At 37.6% G+C, this 24,946-nt stretch overlaps 1 long non-coding RNA gene across 1 annotated transcript; it reads right to left on the minus strand.

Annotated features, from left to right (window-relative positions):
- Positions 1-2,190: 2,190 nt before the first annotated feature.
- Positions 2,191-5,130, minus strand: LOC137487671 (uncharacterized). Its single transcript, XR_011006355.2, has 6 exons — positions 4,872-5,130; positions 4,441-4,553; positions 3,360-3,486; positions 3,098-3,183; positions 2,750-2,792; positions 2,191-2,652 (listed from the first exon to the last, which is right to left on the minus strand). It is a non-coding gene; the product is annotated as an uncharacterized lncRNA (long non-coding RNA).
- Between the last annotated feature and the right edge of the window lie 19,816 nt (positions 5,131-24,946).

The raw sequence follows: 24,946 nt of genomic DNA on the forward strand, positions 1-24,946 counted from the left end.
GCCGTTTACTGCTAATTTGACGTAATTTTGCTCACATGGATAATTGAATATTAATCAGATGATGTCATTACGCTGCTGTGCCGTCATCCAATCGTTGCATTGCTGATCATGATTTCGAGGATCGATACATCTGTCCTTTACAACACACGCAGCGATCTCAGATCAGTTTATCCAGACATTCTAATCTGATCCGCGAACTCGTTTGAAGAACCAAATTAGCGAGAGATCAGTTATCAAGATTAAAAGATCCGGGATCTGCCAAATAATCTTAGATCATTTAAGCAAGGTACGAAGAACGGACCCCAGATCTCCAGACTATAGTCAAAAACATGGATTTCATGTTTTGAGGTTAAGTGGTTTTTGTTTACCACAGACTTGACCTGTGTCTATTTTCATACCACATCATTTTGATAACATTGGCACCTATTAAATAATTATACTAGTTAAAATAGAAGTTTAATCATGTAATTTTTTTTAGGAATAGAAAGATCACACATGTACATCATAAACTGTAAAAGATGTTAATTCGAACAAGTTAATGCAAACCAATAATTATACAGACACCTTATATTGTCACAGCCAGGCCAGGTTTTCCCCACTCAGTGATTCACCTCGTTCTCTGCAATCAGCGAAATCCCCGCCATCTGAATTTTAATAAGCACACCTGCACGTCATTCCCCACTCATCACTCCATAAATACCTGCATGCTCCCTCAATCAGGACCTGGCCTTATCAAATTGAGAAGGATACACAGGCAGTCAATTCCAGTTTGTCAGACTGAAGCTGCGGTCACACTGGACTTTTTTTCCCCATAGGCTTCCATTCCAAAAAAGCTAAGTCTATTTTCATGTCTGTCACACAATCATGTTCCTTCACAGATTTCAAAACAGTTGGCTTCATTTGCAGAAGACTAGGACTAAGGAGATCATTAGTGTTTAGCAGTGGTGTAAAGTAACAAATTACAAACACTCAAATTACTGTTATTAAGTAGTTTTTCTCAGGAGCTGTAATTTACTTTTTTTAACAGGGTAATTTATGTGCCATATCAGTACTTTTACTCCACTACTGTCCTTCAACCTGCAGTCACTACTTTATTTCTTTCTTGTGTATGAAGATTGGCTAAAATAGAGAAATCAGTCCTGCAATTCCCGGCCAATCAAACCACACATAGAAAGTACCTTTCGAAAGCATTAGAAATGTCCAAGAAGATGTCCAAAGTCTTTACACGCAATGACCCTGAAACTTTTTAAAGACTGCATATCACTAATGAAAAAATGAAGGATGTCGACTGTGTGATGACTAAAATCACCAAACAGCTTTAAACAATTACTAAATGGAACGAAGGAAGGAACAGCCGAATGAAAGAAGCACCCAACAAGGATTAAAAGGAAGGACCAAACAAGAAATAGAAGGAAGAGCTGAATCAAGGAAGGACCCAACAAAGATTATAAGGAAGGGCTGAATTAAGGAAGAACTGAACAAGGGATGGAAGGAAGGGCGGAATAAAGGAAGGACTAAACAAGGAATAGAAGGAAGGGCCTAATGAAAGAAGGACCGAACAAAGAACGACTGAACAAGGATTAGAAGGAAGGTCTGAACAAGGAATAGAAGGAAGGGCCCAATGAAGAAAACACCGAACAAGGATTAGAAGGAAGGACCGAACAAGGAATTGTAGGAGGAGCCGAATGAAGGCAGGACTGAACACTGGCTGTTTCTTAATATGCGTTCTTCAGCAGTCTTGCGTCCTTGTGTTCTCGTGCAACGTCATCATCAGCTGCCTAAGTTCAGTTCCAATACTCAAGACGACAAGTACGGAGGACGCGTGAAACTACACAGCAAAATATGGGGACCCAAAACAACTCTATGGGTGTTAATTTCAACACTTTGAAAGTGTCTCATGGGGTCCACTCAAAACAGAGTTAAATCAACACTTTCAAAAGGGTTGGCACATTGACACCGAAGTAAGGGTTAATTTTAACTCTGGGCAGAGTTAAAAATTTAACTATATTTAACACCGCCTGGTAGTAATTTTTTTACTACAATATATTGTTATTTTATTCAACTCTCTTGAGTGTAAATATGGTAAAAAGGTCAAATAGACTGTAAATTACAAAAGAAAAAACATTTTATTTGAAAACATTCACCACTTCAACAATTCATTCAGTTTTTAAAATGCAACAATGTCAAATATGCTTTAAATGTTTTATTAGTACAGACAGAATCAACAAAATATGTATGACCAGTGCTCAAAAAGGCTGTTTCAGTCCTTTGGTCCAAACTTGATGTTTCATCAGAGCAATTTGAAAGTTCAATATAGCGTCACTCATAGTTTTCTTCTGAACGCATAGTTTTAACTTCTGAAATTACATTTTAAACAACTTGGCGTGCAAATCTTTCACTTCTGGTGTTTCCTTGGTCCTCCATATCAAACACAGCAGTTTAAATGAAGGTATAAGTGCTGTAAACTTGTGTGAAAACAAACTGGAGCTAGGAAATCTCATCAAGCATGTCCTGTGAATGAAGTGCTTCCCAGCCACAGGATGACCTTTTTATCCATGACGATGTAGCAGCTGCTGATCGATCGTCTGGTGGTTCCTGATGCACGGATATAATGTGATGCTCATCTAAGAACTCTTTAAGACTCCAGCATGACTAAGAAAAATGTTTGAAAACAAATTGCAATCAAATTCTATGATATATTTAAAAGAACATTTAAAGTAAATAAAACATTCAAGAAATCTAAACTCACCTTTTGAAAATCTTCATGATGATCCACAACTTGACTCTCCCAGCTGGTTGAGGTGACAGGATATGGAAAAGTAGAAAAAAACACATACATCACTGTTGGATCTCCAAAAACAATTAGGTTAACCACTATGACTAGAACTGGAAAAACAGGCAGCTGTCTGTCCAGAATCCTGAATTTAACACAACACTTGGAGCAAAATTTAGAGGATCTTAAAATCTTTTATATCATTTAGTGATGCTGACTTCCCCAAAATATTGGCCACAGTGTAAAAAATATTCATAAACTTACAGTTTTCTGTAAGCGTGTGTGTGCGTGTGTGTGTGTGTGTGCGCGTGCATGTTTCTTTACCAGATTCAACTTGCTAGGCCCTTTCAGGTCCAGTATTGACGCCACCTTTACTGGAGTCTAGCAGATGTTTCAGGTCCAAATATAATCTAAAATATTAGGATAAGCAGAAGAGGAAAAGTGCAAAGCAAAAAGCAAAACATTATTTAAGTAACAGTTCACCCACAATACAAAACTTATCACCTTCATGTCATTTGTTATTCTCTAATGCTCTAATACCCTCTCAGCTTATTGTGAAACAAATACAGAACTTTATCAAACATACCTTCATTATTATCACCACATATGACCAAGAAGGTGTGCTTGGTCATTTCACCAACTCTGGAAATACACCATCCGTCTCTAATCAGCCACCGTCACAGGGTCTTGTGTTATTGTATAGAGAACTGTGGCTGTTAAAAAACAACAACACATTAGTATCTAACACATATGCATAACCTTCAGATAAAAGAAGAGATGAACATCACAAAGTATGCCTCACACTTTTTCAGATATCTTTTGATTCAGATGTTGATTATTGATAATAAATCTACAAATCAAACCTGTATCATCATTAGGCTGCTCAAATATGAATCAGTTGATTAATTTTACAGACAGGTGGCTGTTTACAAAGCACTAAATTGTCTTTAATAAAAAGGAAATGTTGTGTACAGTACATGCTAAGTTTAGCCTATAGTTTTAAGCACAATATCATGCGGGAGAAAAAGCTTGACTAAGATGTTCCTGACTACAGAAATAGCCTAACTTACTAACGTCAGACATCCCGAGTTGGGAAAAGTAATTTTCGGGGGATACAGAGTTGATTTGCGGGAGGTAGCGGGAGAAATGAGTACCTAAAGAACAATGGGATGAGTTGCGCGCGACGTACCTAAAGAGCGGTGGGGGTGACTTGCGCGCGACGTACCTGAAGAGCTGGGAGGGATGCGGTGGAGAGGGGTGTGCAAAGTGTTTAATGACCGGGCGGGAGACGCGCGATTTCCGGGAGATTATCATTCATTTGCGGGCATCTACTTGGGCATCTGGGAGTCTCTGTGCATTTGCGGGATAACGTTAATGTTAGTCCCACAACTTCCGGGAGACTTCTGTAACCTTAAAAGTCTGAGAAAGTGCAAACGCGGTCATTTAAAGACATTAATGTTTACATTCCGACTTTAATGGTTGTCAACGCTTAATATAATTCAAGCGTACGTTATCACGCGAGTCTATCAACTAACGGTATATGGACGGCCACGAATGAACCAGTTTAAAAGGGCCGCGGTGTTTAAAACAACCAAATTAACGTACACGAATAACAAACAATCATATGTTTTAGTCAGGAAGCCTTTTACAAGTAAGCATTTACTCACCAGATATGTTTTAGAAACTCTCCAGAGCTTATGGAAACCGTCCTGTGTTGCCGTTAGCATCCGGACAGAGTAGGCTAAGGTTAGGCTGCTCCGGTGATTCCCTCGCTAGTTTGCTTCGAATTAAAGGAGAAGTGTCGATTTTATTTTACAGATGGGTAACAACGCACAAAATGGCATTAAGCGTGACAGAAATGTGTTGAACATGTACATTTGATGTTTATGCACTATGTATGCGTGAGCATATATAAAAACATTCTTGAAAAGAAGTGAATAGTAACAGTTAAGCTAGACACACAAACGACCATGAATGAACCGCAGAAGATTAAAATTGTCACTCCATTCTAACAAGTTATTAACTTAACAATATGTTTACAACCGTATTTCCTTAGAGAAAGTCAGTAAAATACCAACATTTAGGTAGTTTGACTCACCAGTTGCTGTTCTAAACCTCAGATGGAAAATGGCGTCTGGAAAATTCTTCAGTGACTGGGGCTGCATGAATTCCCGGATGTTGGAAATAACACCACCAAGTGTAGAAAAGATAACTCCTTGATTTCGCACTGAATAAAATCAATTCTAACTCTTATTATATTCATTTATCAAAATCTAACTCTTTAACGTCAACACTTTACTCTGAAATGCTTCAACACCGAGAATTTAACTCAGATGAATTTGCTGTGTACCCGGATGTGATCTTGATATCGAGGACGCACTGATGCAGACTTGAGCACCGAACTCGCTCTGGAAGTCCCAGAAGTCATTGCGACTGGAGGTGGGAAGCGCAGCCTTTTATTTAGATGTATTATTAAAGTTCAGAGATATCACTTATTTACCTCAGGAGTTTCCCTAAATGAAACGGTGAAAATAAACATTAACATGAATATCTTAATAAAGGAATAAACACATTAAGGGTGTTTGTTTGCTGAAAATCGTATTAAAATTTGTTTTATTTATATTGTGCAGAGTATATTTATAATGTTTTTATGCAAAGTATATATTTTGAAAAGGGGGACAACAATAAATGAGTGCTGTAATGTTGAAATAATTTCCATTTAAAACGTGTGAAGGTCATGTGACCATCAGGAAGAATGCAGCATCCCATTTCTCAAAGGACGCGTTCTCTGCCCTCGCGGTCTCCTGAGTTCGTTCTTCCGAGGACACCTGGCAAGACCAGTCTCCACAAGAACGCAAGTCTGTTCTCTGCGTTCTTGGAATTGAGAAACGGCCAAGGTTTAGAAGGAAGAGCTGAATGAAGGAAAGACCAAACAAGGGAGAATGGAAGGAAGGGCCGAATGAAGGAAGGACTAAACAAGGATTGGAAGAAAGGACCGAAGGAAGGAAGGATCGAACTAATGAAGGAAGGACCAAATAAATGAAGAAGAATTCAAGGAAGGACTGAACAAACTAAGGAAGGAACGAATGACTGAATGAACAAAAGACCTAATGAAGAATGGAACAAAAATATTAACGAACAAATGAATAAATGAGCAAATGAATGAAGGGAGGAACAAAGAAAGGAACAATTTAATGAAGGAAGGAACAAACAATCAAATGAACAAAAGAAAAGACTGAATGAACAAACAATGGAAGGAAGGTTGAAAGGAACGAACGAATAAGATCACTAAACGGACTAAAGTGAAAGAAAAATTAATGAATGCTGATGTAATAATACTTATATAAAAGTAAACATGTATTCATTATTCATTCATTTTCCTTCTGCTAAGTCTCTTATTTACCAGGGGTCACCACAGCGCAACAAACCGGCAAAACACACACACACACACACACACATCCACTATGGTCAATTTAGCATGTAAAAAATGTTACCTAGATCTAACTTATAAAAAGTGAGGCAAGTGGCTGCATCGGGACGTTTTAGGTTGATTCAACTTCCAGCCTTTTTTAAGTATTTTAAACACTAAAACATTGCTTAAAACAAATGCAATAAAATTAAGTTACGCCAAGTAATATTTCTAAAATTACTCAAATCAGATAAACTTACTTTTTTTGTTAAGCTTAACTTACTTATACATTGCTATATGTTGACTGTACTTATTTTAATTAAGTATTAAGAACTTTATGATCTAAATAAAATTAACCATGCATATGTCATTTAAAATTAATTCAATTGACTTCTGGCTGTAACCTCAGAAAATTAATCTTTATTTCTATATTGTAAGCACAATATACACTAGCAAAAACAGATAAACAGACTTTCCTGTCAATAACAATTAAATAAGAATGGGAAGATGGATTAAAGACCATAACATGTATTCAATGTCAATCTGTGTTCCTTTTAATAGTGACTACAAAACAGGCCATTAATGTGGCTACACATACACAATACATAAATAAAAACATTAATAATACCAGATCCTATTGAGAAATCATCTAAGGCAACTCAGTGAGGAGATTTGCATATTTTGATGAAGATTTAGGATGCATAATGTCCAGTTCCTCACAACTCTATTGGTGGAGACAAAAAAGAAACAGGAGTTTAGGTGGTTGATACCAAACAACATCAAATAGCTAAATACTAAATAGGAAATAACTACAAGTGAAGTTACAAAAATGCAGTGAGAATGATGCATGGATGACACACCTTAGTTTATCAGTTAAAAAATTACCCTAGTTAAACTTCTATTTAAAAAATAAAAAAGGTTATACAGGTTTTTGTGTACTTACATTATTCCAGGTGTTTTTAGTTATCAAATTTTAAAGAAGACTGTGATTTTACTCAGTGTAACAGTGTATGTCATTGTGGTTTCTTGTCAATCAAAGAATTATTAAAATTTAAGTATTACATTTTTTGTTTATTTTGGCAACTTATAAAGCATAAGAATGTGTATGTAATTTAGATATTAAAACTGTTTGAAAATGGCTATATGAAAATTATAGAATACAAATTCTATAATTTCATTGTCATCTTCATTTTGCACCAAACTTTGCACATGTCATAATACAAATTTTATTAAATAAATAAATACATTGCCATTTTACATATTAAATTAAGGTTTACATTAAATTTTTGCTAAAGCTACATTTAATTGACTTTTTCTTCAAATTTAATGTGACTGGCAAATGACAGTTCAGTGATTCACTGTTATCAGTTTGCTTTAGTGAAAGACTGACAGATAATAAGAAACTGCATTAGGATATTTTTTACTGTTTGTACTGTTGCACACATAAAAAAAAAAATCTTCAGTTATCAAATGTAATTCTATGGAGCCCACTATTGTTTGCAATTTTACCAATGTTTTACTTACCTGCAAATAATTATAGCTGTAATTGTATCTAATGTTTTTCTTACCTGGATGTGAAGTTTGAAGATCCACAGGTAACAAAATCACTTTGGTATCTAAAAACCAAGAACATGCATTTTAGAATGAGGTGCATACAATTTAAATGGTTCTGTAAACATCAGTAGTAAATGTAAAATTAAGTTAAAATAAATTGTAAATCTGTAATTTATTCACTATGCAGCATTAAAAAAAACTTATGGACTAAATCTCTAAAACACAAACTTTAAGTTATACTTTCTCTTACGTTAAACACAAACTACTAAACTTTTCCATACGTTTCTGCATTTAATATCCATCTTTAATGTGCTGCTATAACTTAGGTGAGCTAACTTTAGCTAAGTTAGCGCTAACAAACTGAACCCCCACACCCCGACCGCCCACCAGTGACCTTGTTAATCGGTTCTGTAAAGTTAGTTATACCTACTAAGTGTTTTAAAACTACTTTCACTATTTTTTCTCAATAATATCACTTTTAATCGTTAGCATAAACTAGCATAAACTAGCGTTTAATCGCTAGCCAACTTAGCTTTCCATGTGAGAGCAGTCTAACTGTTAACATACCTGAGGCTACAGTACAATTTACAAAGTTAAAACCTCACCTGCCTAGCGAAGTCAGCAGTTTTGCATGACTTTACAATTATCATTCGGCTACATTTGCAACTTACCATGTTAATCAGATCCGCTGCTGGGAGCAGTTAATGTCGACCATTGCAGAAGCTGCGTCTACCTGCTAATTCCCGGGCAATGAAAAAGGAGTCACGCCAAACTATTAAAATCACGTTTTATGAACACCTGCCCACATTGACAGCTGCTCTAATAAATTGTCTGTGTCAACTAGGGTTGTAACAATATACCGGTATGACGGTCTACCACGATTTGAACGTGCACGATTATCATACCATGAACAATTGCATATCAACGGTTTTAACCCTTAAAGACCGAGACAGCCGCCCGCGGCTAAAAATAAGTATTGCTCTTAAATGTTTTTTTAATAACTTTTGATCCGCTGATCCGATTCATACAATTCAAAGATTGGCATAAAGAAGAGAATCTCAGCTTTCCAGTGCTGTATCACATAACATTCGCGGCTCCGGAGGCTCCGGAATCAGTGCGGTTACGTCATCAAACTTTGACAACGCTGATTTGACAAAGAAACGCTCGTCACTGTGTCTCCGGACAAACCAGACACTATACATTGATGCATTGTCCCTCCTCCATGCCCAGATTGGTTCAAACTCGCTATATCACAACCAATAAGCATAGGTTTTGCTTTTGTTTGTAGACCAACAATGAGCTTTTTGAACAACACGGAATGAGAGATAGGCATACATTTATGCGCGGCTAAATAAAATGCAAAAAAAAAGTTTTGCATGAAATAATTCTCATATTAAGAACTTTTGCATGCACAGCAGCGCAGAAACATGACAAAACAGTGACACAGCAAAGACGAACTGCTGCTCTTGCTGTTTTCAAAAGACACAAATGAAGGTGCAGCTGTTTGTCTGCATTGCATACAACCAAATCCAAATCCATATCCACAGACAACCATATCCATGCTGGCACATAAAACCTAAGGATGTTCCATATTGAATCTAGTTTCGTTATGTAACTATTTATAGTATAGTAAATATTTATATCTATTTTTTTACTGAGGATTTGCACCATGTTTATTTGGACTTTATTTGGACTTTGACACATTATTTATTATTTTCTTATTTTTATTTGTTCATTGTAAGTGGTGTTGTTTATAGTAACTGAAAATATATTATTTGGAAAAAGTCAAATTTGCTTCACTGTTCTATTATTTTGTAACATTTGTAACATACCGTATACCGCAAAACCGTCAAACCGTGGTATTGTTTTAGACGATTATCATACCGTAAAAAATTCATACCGTTACAACCCTAGTGTCAACTCACTTTTATAACATTTATTCTACACAATAACCACGTACAAAAATCTACTCAAATAAATTGCATTAGTTTCATTCAAAATATACAGTTTTTTAAAAACTGATATATTTTAAGTAAATAGGAAGCAAATTTTATTTTTTTGGTATAAAACAAATAAAATTAACTAGATTGCAATTATTTAAAGTAGACAGAACCAACTTTGTGAGTGTAGCACTTTTTACAGTGTATCCAATTCATTTATACCACACGTTTTTGGACTGTAGGGAAAACCTGAGCACCCGAAGGAAACCCCAGTAAACATGATGAGAACATGCAAACTTCACACAGAAATGGCAACTAGCCCAGCCGGGACTCAAACCAGTAACCTTCTTGCTGTGAGGTGACAATGCTAACCACTCAGCCACTGTGGCACACCTCATAAAATATCATCCCATAATTTTTCCCCCCTTAATTCTGCTGTACAAGTTTCTGCTATACAATCACCTAGGTATCTATCTTAAATTTCTTTAACATCAAAACAAACCATGCATGACATTTCAGATACAAATTGAATTAAATCATAAAACCTTTAAATGCCTGCAAGACACCTTGATCAACACTGACATTTCAGAAGGCGGACTGACCAAATGCTTATTAATTATTGCTTTTTAAAAACAAGCTGAACAGGAACCGGCTATTAACACTGTTTATGTAATACTGTTATATTTTAGGACCACTGAGTCATCAGGTTACACCTGGTGTATCATTTTTGAAACCAAAAATATAATTATTTGACTGACTTTGCTCCAAGAGAAAAGAGTTTGAACGAGCATTATCTTGAAAAATGTGTAATAAAGGGAAATGTCAAATAGAATCATTTGCATATTCTCCTATTAGGAATGATTGCTCTGAATATCGTCTGTGAGAATGGCTCTATTCATGTTAAAATGTGTAATTGCAAGGCTTGCTAGATGACTAAACCCTTTCTCTCCATTTTCCCCCTTTCTAAATGAATATGTATGAGGAGTGCTGTAAAATCTCTTCTTGGCTCCCTCACTGAAGAGGTGTCATTGCAGAGCTTCGGATGATGAAGGATAGACAAATGACAGTCTTTAAATTACCTATCAGTTTTCAACTGGAGACAAATCTTTGGAGTCAAATTTTCCACTTCAGCTTCTTTGATATCAAAAAGCAATTAATTTCCTCATAACATTTGCACTTAGAATGTTAAGCTGTTTTTTGCTGTCTGATATTGCTTACTGAAGTTACATAAATTCTTGTATCTGTCCAGCATTTATGCAAAGGTGATTTAATAAACTAAGGTGTATGATACATTTCCATGACAGCCATGAACCTAAAATTGGAAACTTTTTTTCAGAATTTTATCATCTACAGAAAAGTTACATTGTTTTAAAAATATACCCAGTAGCCACTGCCATATAGATTGTATGGCTTGTTTCATATACAAACACGTATCTGTATCTGAAAAGGTGTGAAACAAATGGCCTACAGGAACTTAAAAGTTGTGACCCCACTAAACCATTAGGGTAATCGTGGTGGGGGGGTGGGGGGGGGATGGTCATTGCTGAGAAACTGCACTATAGATTGTCTTGCTTATGTCTCAGCTTATTTAATTTATGTATTAGAGTCATCAAATACATTGGCGAGCCACCCACGAATGGTTTAGCCAAATACAAATACAAAATACAAATACTTTGGAATAAAAACACATACATTTTGCCAATATATATCATATTACAATCTTGGAAATGTAAAAAGATTCAGCAACTCGATTATAAAATGTTGATGGACAGGTTGGCTGAGGTCATTTGTACAAATCACTGACTGCCAGACAGACACGAACATTTTGAAAAGCCCCAGTTCTTGCCTCTCATATATACTTATGATTATTATCACTTTTTAGATTGCACTTGTGAGATGTGAGTCGGCTCTGTTGAATGGCTGTTGAATAAAGGTTATAATGTATTGTCTACTATGGCAGCTTTGAAGTTGCATTCTTGAGAATAATGAGACATGACTCACCTTTTCTGCTCCTCTCCGCTTTAGTGTGTCAATGCAGGAGACATGAAGAAACACCTATTCATGCTGGAGGGAGGAATCGGTTGATGTGGGTTAATAAGGTACATGCACATAAGCCCACACTTTTGAAACTTTAAACGTCAAGATAAAACAAAGAATATACGAAGTAACTCGGATGAACACTTTGTAACTGTTCTCTAAATGAATTAACCCCTTCAGACCTGAACCAGTTTCCAAGTTTAAAAAAAAATTTAAGTACATATTTTTTGTTCTTATAAGGCTTCAATAAATGCAACATAGGCTAATTCTGAAAACGTACTCCTATGTAAAGTTTCACAAACTATTTTTGAGAGGAGCATGTGATATTATTAATTATGGCTGGTCCCTCATCCGCAATCATTAACAAGCCAAACGGATCATTCCAAACTCAACATAAATATCTAGTCCACCCCATGTCCCTCCTCCTCTTTTTAGATTAATCCAGGATTGGGCAACATGGTGGCTGAGTGGCTAGCATTGTTGCCTCACAGATAGAAGGTCACTGGTTCGAGTTCCGACTGGGCCAGTTGGCATTTCTGTGAGTTTACATGTTCTCCGCATGCTCACATTGGGTTCCCTCGGGTACTCTGCTTTCCTCTCACAGTCCAAAGACATGTGACTTAAGTGAATTAAATAAACCAACAGGAACAGTATATGACTACTTTAGTACTGAGCTTTTATCCTGTGGGTATGCGCTGGTGTGGTTGGTGGTCTATTCCTCTAGGGCTGTCCCTGATAATCAAGGAATAGGCCGAATGAATTCGAGAAGCTTTGAGAACAACTGTACCTGATCTCTTATTCCCTTACATCAGGGGTGTCCACACTCAGGCCCCGTTTACACTAGTGCATTTTAGTTTTAAAACAACGTTTTAGAATGAAAACAATTCGTGTCCACACTAGCGTTTCACCCAGCGTTTCTGAACAGCTCTCCGTCTATACCAACCACTGAAAATGCACATCACGAGACCACAAACACATACTGGCGTGCGCTGCAGCCTATCTAGCCAGATGAGAGCTGATCTAATCTCACTATATTTGCTAAACGTAATTCTTTTGAATTTATTACTTGTTCTCAGGTAACATGTTTTGGCTGAGCGCAAAGATGAGTTAATAATTAATGCAACCAGCCTCCACCGCTGAGACTGCAGCTCTGCACAAGACTTTTGGCCAGCAGAGAAATTAAAATGGTCATGCCAAACTGAGTCTGGTTTCTCTCAGGGTTTTTTTTTTTTTCTTCATTCTCCTATCGGTGAAGTTTTTTTCCCTCCCCGCTGTCGCCATTGGCTTGCATGGTTCAGGATCGGTAGAGCTACGCATCGATGAATTTGCTCTTCAGTGTTTGGACTCTCGGTAATGATTTTAAACCACACTGAACTGAGCTAAACTGAACTGAACTTAAACACTAAAAACTGAACTACTTTGATCCAGTTACTATGACCATTTATGTGAAGCTGCTTTGACACAATTGAGATTGTAAAAGGGCTATTGACCTTATTCTAAAATGCGGAAGTGCGCCTGTTTTCGCGATTGTCTTAGAACTTCCGTTTCAGTCGCCTATGGGAGAAATGACAAGGAATAATAAACGGCAAAAAACGGTCAAACTACTTGCTCTACAAACAAATGTTTGCATGATTATACAGACCAAGTAGAATAATATAACAAGGAAATATCAGTTTGCAACATCAAACAGCGAAACGAGCCGTTTTTAATGTCTAAAAATGAATTGAAGTGAATGAGACCGGAAGTCTCGTGCCAAAAAGATTCCAATGGCAGCGCCCACTCGTCTGCGGAGAATAAGGTCAATACAAATAAAGCTGAATTGAATTGAATACATTCTGTATATTGATTGATTGCTTGCCTTTATTTCCTATAATATATAAACTTATTGTACGTTATGCTTTTATAATGGCCATTATTGATTTTTAAAACTGATATTCAGCAAAAGAGAGGGTATGTTTCCTATTTTCAATGAAAATGAAAGGAGGCAGTAATGTTATAGGCTCCAATTGGTTATAAATATGCACACAGTGAAGATGAGGCTCATATGCAGCACGGTGTCCAGGAGAGTTTAGCTCCAACCCTAATCAAACACATCCGTTCCAACTTATCAAGCAGGACACCAGCCCTCCAGGACCGAGTTTGGACACCCATGCCTTACATGCTTATTGACCGGGCAGGAGCCTTGGGCTCAATTATTTCCAAGCACTGGGTTCTCTTCCGGGACAGCATGTCAAACCAAATATCTAAGTGAACTCTTGAAATACATTTCTGGAGATAACAAATCATATAGAGGTATGTATGGCTGCATTTCGTTTTAAAATGAACGCTATGGGTCAGTATGATTATTCGTTGGACTTGTGGCATGGACCAGAGTTGACTGCGATGATGGAGTTCGAATCCGACAAAGAGCAATTTCAGAAAGCAGGTAAAACAAAAACAAAAAAATAAGATAGACAAGTAAATAACAGGGTGAGAATGTGGTAAAATCTAAAAACGTAGTAGAAATCAAAGTGCTTTTGAAAACATCGGTTGGGTTTAAGGGAGGAGGAGAGTGGGTCAGTCAATCAGTTGAAAGTGGCCTCTGGAGGATTTACGCGAGAAGAGTAAGCGCAATTGGCACTTGCGTGAGAAATGTGAGATTTCAAAAAGGGAACATAGTACGGCCTCTGGTTGATTCACAAAAAAACTGCAAATAATTTACCTCCTGGGATGTATTTGGCACTATTCAGAAATGTATATTGGGGTACGTATTTAGAATGAGCCTAGGTTGTGTACTGCAAAAATAATATACCATTCATTCATTCATTTTCTTTTCGGCTTAGTCCCTTGAACCGCCAACTTATCCAGCACGTTTTTACTCATTTTTAAATTTAGGGAAGTGGGTGGGCACTGGTCATTCGTTGCTTTTTAAAACATTGTGGGTTGGGTTTAGTGAAAGGGGAAGGTGGGGAGTCAGTCAGTCAGTCGACAGCAGCCTCTGGTGGATTTACACGAGAAGAGCAGGTGTGAATGGCACTCAAGAGAGAAATTTAAGATCTCAAAAAGCACACAGTGGCCCCTGGTAGATTACCTGTTGGGACGTATTTCGTGCTCTCCAGAAAATGTATATAGGGGTACATTTTCAGAATTTTCAGAATGCAAACTCCTCACAGAAATGCCATCTGAGCCGAGGTTTAAACCAGCGACCCAGTGACCTTCTTGCTGTGAGGCGACAGCACTACCTACTGCGCCACTACGTCGCCCACAATATACTAATATTAATAAGAAATAAAAATTCATAAATTGTTAGTCTATACTTGAAGTTTCTTCTGAATGTTACTAACTTAAAAAATTACAATGTTTAACTTCAATTTTGAGGTTTTTGTTTTATAGACTGCACATTATTAGAATCCAGTGTCTCTTATAATGAGCAGACTTATGCATTGCATTGTATTGCACTTCTCCCTTTATTCTATACAATCTATTAATTAGTCAAACATCAATAAGTGCAACATAGGCTCATTCTGAATACCTACCCCTATATAAATTATGTACTAAATAAATGATGTATTTTAAATAAAATGAACATTATGGAGTGGTATGACGCTGTTCTTTTTTGCGGTAGCAGCTGAACGATTATCTCCATATGGGCAGCTTTTCTGCTATTACCAGTTTGTCCAGTGGCTCGCATCATATGTTGACCTGAAATGCAGAGAGGAGTTGACTGCGACAACTGGGTTCGAGTACAGCGAAGAACAGTTCCAGAAAGCAGGTAAAGCAAAAAGCCAAAAAAATTAAAATAATCAAGTAAATAATAGGGTGAGAATGTTTTAAAGAGCCCATATTATGGGTTTTTGAAAATTCCCCTCCATGTAGTGTGTAACACAGCTCTAAGTGAAGCGAAGTATCCAGCTAAGGCTTAAATCTGTAAGAATACAGTGTTTAAAACGGTTGATTCATCTATAAAAGAGTCGACTCATAGTGCTTCAAACGAGTCGCCTTGATACCGACTCATTAGGTGTTTCGCCATGACGTACGAACGAAACCAAGTTATTCACGTGCACGCGCAAACCCGGGAGATTTCAAACCTGAGGCCCCGCCCTCTGACGCAGAAACCCAGACACACACCCACAAACACACGCACACCCACAAACACACGCACACAAACATGCCGGTCGATTGAAGTCACACTGCAGATGGACATTATATTGAGTCTCTACCCAAAGATGAAACCTCAGCATTATAACCAAGCAGTTGGAAACTTCTGGAAGCTACATGCTACAAAGAATACTTCATCTGAGTTTGTTAAAGGAAGGATCAGTAATGAGTAACTGATGGACGTCAGGATGGGTTTCTTCCATTTCTCAAGTGTAAGTACGTGCGGTTAAAGTTGTTGCCTCGTTTACTCTTGCTTGCAAATGTATTTAGTTGTGATTTGTTACTTGTAACCGCGTGTACTGTATCAGGTTAACTGGATATTTTATCTTATCGCGTGCAAAGTCACGTTAAAAACGCGACGCGTGCTGTTTGTTTATGGAGCTCCGTGCTAGAGTTCTGCTCCCGCGATTTATTCGGAAATTTATTCCCGCGCCGCAGAAATCTGGCGCGGGGACAGCCGCGGGAATAAATTTCCGAATAAATCGCGGGAGCGGTCGGTAACGGGTTTAATTTGGGACGGGAGCGGGCTGTCTAGCAATATCACGGATATTGCTATGCGAATTAGAAAGAGAGAGTCTGCGTGGTGCTTGTGTGTGTGTTAGTGCGCACGCGCGCGTATGAGAGAGAGAGAGAGAGAGAGAGAGCGAACGAACGAACGACAGCTTGGCTGTCTGGACTGTATACTGGGTGATTTTTGGTTGTGTTCTCCGCTCTAGCGGGACCGGGCGCGGCGGGCAGAAAACGGAGCGGGTTCTCAGGCTAAAACCTGGCGGGTGCGGGCGGAAGCGGGAGCGTTGTCATCCGGAGGTGTGTGTGTGTTTTTGTGTGTGTGTGGTATGGCGAGTACACGACTGTCTCCTTCGTTCGGTTATCCGTGGCACTATCCACTCGCCATAGTGTGGCAGCTAAAATCCACGTCTATACTATCGAGCGTGTATGAACTGTGATTACTTTTTAAATTGCTGATTAGCTATTGGCCATTTCCCTCTCTGACTGAAGGCAGTCGACCAATCGCGACAGACTGTCATCGGTCCAATCAGCGCAGATTAGCTCCGCGCTAAGGAGGGGTTTGGGAACAAATGAATCACTGGACGATTCATGCAGGAGTCGCTGGGATAATTAGGTAAAAATAAATGCAGATTATAAGACCATGAAAGTGTTTTTTGACCTTGCATGCATATTAGACTGTTGTTGGAGACCCTTACAACCAGGATATGACCCTATTTCATGTATAATATGGGCTCTTTAAAATCTGAAATCAAGGTAAAAATCAATCTTTTCTTTTTCTGGATTGCTTTTCAAAACACTGCCATTTGAATTTAGGGTAGTGGGTGGGCACTGGTCATTTGGTCGGTTGGGTTTAGGGAAAGGGAAAGGTGGGGAGTCAGTCAATCAGTAGACAGCAGCCTCTGGTGGATTTGCGCGAGAAGAGCAGGTGTGAATGACACTCACAAGAGAAATTTGAGATTTTAAAAAAGCATACACAGTGGCCTCTGGTGGATTACCTTTTGGGACGTATTTGGTGCTCTCCAGAAATGTATATAGGGGTACATTTTCAGAATAAATCTTGGTTGAATAAATGTGAATAAAACCCTTGAAAATGTTGTTTAATTCTGTATATCTGTAAGGCAAAAGCTTTACTGCCGTTGATAGGATGACACAAGTTAAATATAATAGACATTTAAATGTATTTAAATTGGGAAAATGCTTGAGAAGCCAAAAAAAAAAAAACATGATATGATGGGTTGATGCAGGGCCGGAGTGGGACTCTTTTATAGCCCTGGAGTTTCAAGCCTTAGACCGGCCCACCTTAGTCGACGACTGACTATATTAAAATAACGTCATTTCCAATTCAGTTTCTAATGACACTAACATGTCTTTTTCAAGGACACAGCTGCTTTAGAACTTATAAATATGAGAACATTAATTCTTTATAGATATCCAGTCCTTCGTAACGGTCGTCACACAAAAAAAATTAAATATGTACCCCTACATAAGTAACCCAAACAGTATTTTACTGTCTTAACACTGAAAATGAAAAAAAAAGTTATTCTCTGGTGAGGTTCGAAGACGGACCGGTGGCGTAGTGACATAATGTGCTAACCAATAGACCACGATGGCACTGCTAAACACTGCATTGTTATCTGCTGCTATTGATGTCTACTCATTCTTTACCCGACTCTTTTTCTCCCCTTTTTAGATTTCTGATCTTTATGTCAGATTTATTAATGTAGTGAATCATCTGATTTCATTGAGCAGGTGTAATATTCATTAATATTAATTAATATTCACTAAGGTGCCGCTGTTTGGGGTTGAAGGGGGAGCAGCTCGCAGGTTAATGATGATCATCAATAACCTGCAGGCTGCATTTTGCTCACGGGGCTGCGAGAAAATAAATAAAAAGAGCAGAGCAGTGGCAAAATAATGAATAAAAAGAGTGAGGTTATGGTCAAATAAACAAATAAACGAAAAAAGTGCGAATGCTAAGAGTGCAAGCAGCTAGGGACGCCATCCCTCGCGTCCAAAAAACAGACCGGTCCACTGGGAATTCTCCTGGTTCTCCCGATTAGCCAATCCGGGCCCAGGTTGATTGGTTAATCCATCAATTTCATTTTGACGTTGACTCTGAAAATACATAAACCTGCATGCAAGGTTTCTCATTCAATCAGCTCACAATACTTGTAAGTCAATTTTGCACATTAGCAATTTTAAATATCTTTAAGATGCTTTGCATGAACACTGAATGCTTTGATCGTGGCTTAGTTTCCATTACTAGTCAGTTCTCGCTGTTTCAGAAGTCACTCACTCGGTTTTCTGTGCTTCACTGGTTTGCTGTTGTAGACATAGCCTCAGGAAAGGGAGACTGACACCTGTGTTTTCTGTGGAAGACCACGCTTTTCTAAGGAAACAGCACTCTTTCTCTCTGCTTAGAGGGGTAAACATTTATAAAGCTCTTTATTGAGTGCAAACACTTCAATCACAATAGAGAACCACATAATAGCCCACAGCTTAGAGACCATTTCTGTTGGGTTTGCAGTACTTATGTTTTGTAGGCCAAGTGGATTTTACACAAAAACGCAATGTCTTTTCTGGCGTACATTCACGGTGGACTGTGCGGTTGTGAATAATTATTGTGGTTTTATTAAACTATAATGTTTCCATGATGTATCTGTCCGAGAGAAATTATTCAGAAGTTTCAATAATTAATCACTTTAATGTGATGATATCATTATTTAAGGTAAAAATGGGGTAACCGTACCTGAGAGGCAAATATGAAATCCCCGTTTAAATTAATCACAATTGATTTTGATGGAGGTGCACACCATCTATCAATTTAGGACAGCGCTGGAACATTTTTTTAACAACATATGTCCATTGTAGTCAAACTATGGCTAAAGTCCTCCCACTTGCACTCATAAAGGTCTTTTTTATGCTCCAGTGCTTCCTTTTACATTATGTAAACCACTCGTATAGCTAAATGCTTATCATAACACAATAAAAATGAATTAGTCATGCATTCAGGTTGGTGTTTTAGGGACCGTTTATGCAATAGGCTGAGGTGTAGAGAGGAGGCGATGAAGAGAAGTGGATGACTTTACAAAAACAGACCATTGCTAATTTAGTATCACATATTAAACTTTTTGTTAATATTGTTTTCTATTTAAATTTTACTCGTAGTTGATTTTGTCTTGGCTTTCATTAAAGTTTTTACTTTATATTATTAAAATTAATTTAATATTCCATTCTCTCTTTCTCTATCTCTGTGCGTACATGAGTGAGTGAGTGACTTCAGTTTTAGTTAATAACAGCCATGACAGGATTGATTGAAATTGAATTTAGTTGCAGGTTAATGCATTACTGCGATTGTTTTCAGAAAACCTGATCCGTTTTATGAGTTTATAGATCTTTTATTGAGACATTCGGAAACTAAAAAGGAATAATGTTAGTTAATAGTCTTTTAATGTCCCGTTTAGCAGAGCCCACAAAAAAAACAAAAGAGAATAAAGTAACGCATGTTATGCAGACATTTAATACGTAATGATATTATGAGAAGCTAAGTGCATTTGATAGGCTATATTTTCAATTTAATGCTTGCAATATGTTTGAATAATGCCCTTTAATCCATATTTTGCTTGAATGTTTGTTGCATTGAAATCGTTTTGTCCATAGCAGTGGTGGCAAAGCTTAATTTCTTCCATCTCTACGGTCAAGATAAACAGGCAATGGGGTCATAAATGTGGCAAAGTCTATGATAGGTCACGTTTACACTGTTAGGTCTTGATGCCCAATTCCATTTTGTTGCCTATATCTGATTTTTTTGCCTGTCCGTTTACATGTTCTTTTATTTGTGACCCATATCCGATTCATGTGTTTAAACTTGCCATACAATTTATGATGCTGCGCATGCAAAAAGGTGGGTTTTAGCATCTGTGCCACACTAGCCGCGATGGAGGAAATAGTCTTGCTATTTAGCTTTTAGCAAAATATGTAAATTTCACCCAATAAAATGACCTTGAGGCAGAGTCTGAGGAGGAGAAAAAAGTCATCGCAGCTTGTGCCTATGGTTTATATATGGTGTCCTCCACTATTCACAGGAATTTGTGAGTTTATCTTAAACAGACTCATCTTCCCACAGGGCAAGAAAGAAGGTAACTTCTGCGTCAACCACTGACCACTTCCCTCCTCCATGTTTCATCTGTTGTTGTTTACCGTGTTGGCATCACCACACACGCTCTTCATTAAACCATGGAAAAGTAAAAGTTGTTGCAAGTTTAATGACGTACAAAACGAAACAACTCAATAAATTCGATCTGCCTGTTGACATGATAGTTGCTTTGTCACATATCTGGTTTATATCAGATCTTTTTCCACATATAGGGAGGCCTGAAACTGATCTCTGAATATCCAGATTGTGTTTACATGGTTATAGAACAGATCCGATCTGTCACATACGAGCAAAAAATCGAAATTGGGTCACATTTAACTGGCAGTATAAAAATATAGAAAATATTTGGTAAGGCCGATGTGGAGGTGTGTTTGACATGGCTAGGGCAATATGGGCATAGAGCCGAGAAATTCAAGATGAAACACCCAAAATTACACGAGACTCTGCAGGAAACGTGAATAGCCTGTGAACGCAACATTTAAAAAGCACTTCACGTAATTATATTATTGTCTTTTTCAGATTATGGCAAATAACTATTACTGATGTCCATGTAAATGTAGTCAGTAGTCCTCAAAGTAGTGAAAGATCCAGATGGGCACCCTGCTGATTTGATTCAGAAGGGCACTTTTTTGTCAGACAGCTTACCGGTTTGACTTTCATTCATTCACCGTCATTCATTTTAAAAAGCACCCGGTCCATTTTATTTGTATATTTTTTACGGGAATGCATTAACTCTATAAGTGCATGAAATTTAGCTGTGGAGCTAACGTTAATCATAGTATTCCCTCTAGTGAATGCATAAAAATCTCATCATAATTTACTCACGTGTAAGCCTCAATGTCTCCACAATGTCTACAACTACCAGAATGCTTTCCACCAATCACTCCTGCCACAGCTGACAGTCATTTGGGCACACACAGCTGCTGTTCATTCCCCGTTTTCATGGGCTGTATATACATCTCACTCATACACATTGCTGAGTCTTATCATCCTGTAGCAGTGCGAATCTTTCTATTGTCTAGCCTTGCCTTGTTTCCTGACCCTTACCTTGTTTCTTGTTCATGTTGTTTCACTACTTGTATCGACCTCTTTGCCTGTGACTAGTGGTAGGCAAATCAAGGCTTTATGAACCACTGAAATAGTTTAAGCAAATGTGTCAAAGCTTCAAAACATTTCGAAACCCGTGTCTACAGTAACATCTAGTAGTCATTCTTTATGTATTGCTCTGAAACAGCTTCAGCATAAGAACAGTTAACCAAATTGCGGTATGAAACCCCACGTTGTAGATTTGAGGTTTCGAGTGGTTTGAAGTGGTAAGAGTTCCAGACTAGCATGCAGAGATTATGGGTTCGAATCCAAGGAGATGCAGCTATATAGACGTTAGTTTTTAAATGCTCTGTTCTTGTACCATGTTTTGTTTTGGTATTGGTCTGACATCTGAATGAACACTTTGTGAATGTAAATGTCTTGTTTAAGTCATAATTTCAGAATTCCAGAATCAGGATTCAGACTAGGATCATTTGCAGCACAGTTACTCTGGGCACAGGCACAGTCCACTAGGGTTATATGAGATAAAAGTTTTTTCATGTTATCTGGGGCCTCATGTACGAAGACTTGCGTTGAATTAATACTAAGTGAAGTTTATTTATTAACTAATTTCGAGAGGATCACATGCTTATGATTGCTAGCGGCTGAATCCGCATTATCCAATTCTCAATGCACCAATCAGATGACTCCTAACCTACCACAAATACTATAGGTTACATTCCACCTCTATCTTCGTTTTGAAGACAGCTCTGCTCCGCATCAGCTGCTACTGCTCAAGGTTATTATAATTAACGAAAATGAATGAAAAAACAAAAACTAAAATGTTAAATAATTGTCGTTAACTAAAATAAAAATAAAAACGAGAGTTTTAAAAAAAAATTATTCCCACTTGTCTTCCTTGTGATGAAGAGTAGGCAAAATATAAGTGTGGACGGGCCCCTGGGCCTGTGCCCATAATGCCCATTGGTTAATCTGGCCCTGCCCATCACTACTGTGTCTAACCTCAGAAGCAGCTTTGCACACATATTGTACTTAGAGCTGCTATCTTGTAGGCTGCTGTATTTATATTTGAGGATGGGTAGATGGTTGTGGTAGATGATAGTGTTCATGTGTTCTCTGAATACATGTTTAAAAAAATGTATGACTGAGTTTTTATTAAACAATATTTATTGTTGATTTTGAATCTTGAACCTAACACATATCCTCATTAGGAAAAAAAACTAATACTGAAACTAATAAAAACTAATAACTAATAACTAATAAAAACTAATAAAAACTTAGACATTTTAAAATATAGAAACTAATAAAAACTAGTAAATCTGCCTCTAAAACTAATTAAAACTAACTGAATTTAAAAACAAAGTCAAAACAAAATAGAAACTAAAACTAATGAAAAATCCAAAATTATTATAACCTTGCTACTGCTACAACAACAACAACAACTACTACTACTACTACTAATTCAAAACAACATCTCCATCCCCAACTATACTCTAACAACAATTTCATCAACAGCAACATCAAAACCTTCCACTTTAAAGTGCCTCACACAACACATCCACTGTTTTCAACTCGATTCTCCAGCAAGATCACAGTCGAAACTCGATCACCGTCCACGAACTCTGCCTAAACTCTCAAGACGCCAGCAATAATGCAATGAAGCTGAACTCTCACCGTTCTCCTAGCAGTGCACCCATATTTATGTACAGTACATATCATGCTTAAAACTGAAACCTAACATAAAACAACCACTCTCCAACAAAGATTAAACATTTTAAAAATCTTTGAAAGACGAGACTAGCGCAAATAGAACGATTTCTATCAAGGAACTCACCTTTTAAACTTCCCACCTGTCCACAGATCCATATCATTCTGATAGCATGTAGTAATTTGACTGCAAAGGTCCAGGCAATCCAGTCCACAAAACATTAGTCCACGGCATATTAATACATTGATAAACATTTATGGAATGAATTTTTATCATTCAAACTTCTCACTGTAGTGCGTTCAGTGGCATCTGCAGTCATAACACTAGTGATTCTGGTCAACAAAATGGCCGCCTGCCCTTTGCACTTTTGATTGACACTCCTTTGAGCTAATAGCTAAAAAAAGAAGCGTCACCATCCAATGAGCTCTAAAAAACTTGAGATGGTCCCGCCCTTTCTCGGAACAGGTTAAGAATGGACTCTAACTTTGTGAATGAACTGGGCCAGATCTGCTTGTGATTTAATCACATTAAGATTCCAAACGCAATGTTATTTATTCATGGATTAAAGTAAAGCCCATAACTAACATACACACTAAGTGGTGGCATCGTTTTAAGTTCAGGGTTTGATGTTGGCAGTTGATGGATTTAAAATAAATAAATAAATAAATAAATAATATATAAATAGAATTAAATAATAAAAAAAACTTTTGCAACATCTGATAGCCATTTAACTTCTGAAAAGATTATTACCCAGCTATTGAAAAACATTATACACATCAAGCACAGAAGTCCAATCGTAAGATGTTAGTGACTCATATGTTCATACATAAAGTGTCATATGTGAATCTATAATGGCAAGTAAGTTGGACGTGAAAACGGCAATGAAACAAACTTCCCACTTGACTGCATGAATAGGAGGACATTTCTGACAAATGGATCTTCAATTGGTACTTCCAGGACCAGCAGACAAGCTACACCCCAAATCCACAACTCTCCATTCATCTGCCATCCTGTGGGAGGACGAATGCCCACCTCTACCATCCTTGCACATTGTGACAACAAAGCTATTGGACCTTGCATTAACAAAGGTGCTTCCATTCCAGTTGTCCATGCCCTCATTAAGATGCCTCACATGGATATCAGCTAAAACAATTTATTATGTCTGTCGTACATGTACCATGTTGTAAAAAAATTCAGATTCTCTCTTGTTTCTCATTTCAGAGACCATGACAGCCGGCTGCAGAAACTGACCCTCATCCAACCTATTGCACTCCGCATCCTTTCCAAATACAATCACACTCTACACAAAGGATACATTTCCACTCACATAGCCCACAATTTCGATGCCTTATTCGCACTAGCCGTTTTACTTTTTGAGATATTCAACTAATAACTAATGTTAGCGTTACTATTGGATGTGCCCTCAGACTGTCATGTCATGTGTTACCTGCTTCCCATATTTGGACATATGCAAATAAATGTATTCCGGTTCAGCAGAAAACCGAGGAGAGACGTGAGTTATTTTACCTCCGTGTAATTAAGATTATATACCGGTTACCATACACGAAAATGGCTGCGCCAACAGGTTATGGGCCCAGAAGAGATGTGAGTAACCGATGGAATAGATTGTGTTTCGACGGAGATGAGAAAAACTATGAACTTTGGGAAACAAAGT

Source organism: Danio rerio, chromosome 2 (assembly GCF_049306965.1).
Source record: "Danio rerio strain Tuebingen ecotype United States chromosome 2, GRCz12tu, whole genome shotgun sequence".
NCBI lineage: Eukaryota > Metazoa > Chordata > Actinopteri > Cypriniformes > Danionidae > Danio > Danio rerio.